The sequence below is a fragment of the Mastomys coucha genome, unplaced genomic scaffold (genome assembly GCF_008632895.1).
Source record: "Mastomys coucha isolate ucsf_1 unplaced genomic scaffold, UCSF_Mcou_1 pScaffold21, whole genome shotgun sequence".
In the NCBI taxonomy this organism is placed as follows: domain Eukaryota; kingdom Metazoa; phylum Chordata; class Mammalia; order Rodentia; family Muridae; genus Mastomys; species Mastomys coucha.
In genome coordinates this window covers 106,050,393-106,050,725 of record NW_022196904.1, presented here as the reverse complement: position 1 = coordinate 106,050,725, position 333 = coordinate 106,050,393, and positions in this window count along the sequence as shown.

The following is a 333-nucleotide window of genomic DNA, read 5'->3' as shown; positions in this document are numbered from 1 at the left end:
TAGATGTAAGTGAAGACACACTGCAGTGTCTCAGGGCATCAAGGTAGATGTAAGTGAAGACACACTGCTCACAAAGATCCAAGCCTGCTGTTTTGGCTTTAACTGGCAGTTTAGTCCAATCACCAGAATTTAGCTGTTTCTACCCTTTACCAGGAGCTTTATGAGGTTGAAGCTGTTTTCTCTCAGTCTTCATCGATCTTCAGAGGGAGAAAGCAGTAGATGCACAAGTGCCAAACATTTTCTGAGACTTCAATCTCACCAGCCCTTGGACAAGAGAAGGTAAGCAGGTATACTGTCCCATCACCCAAGATAGTTCGGAGTGTAAACAAAGCT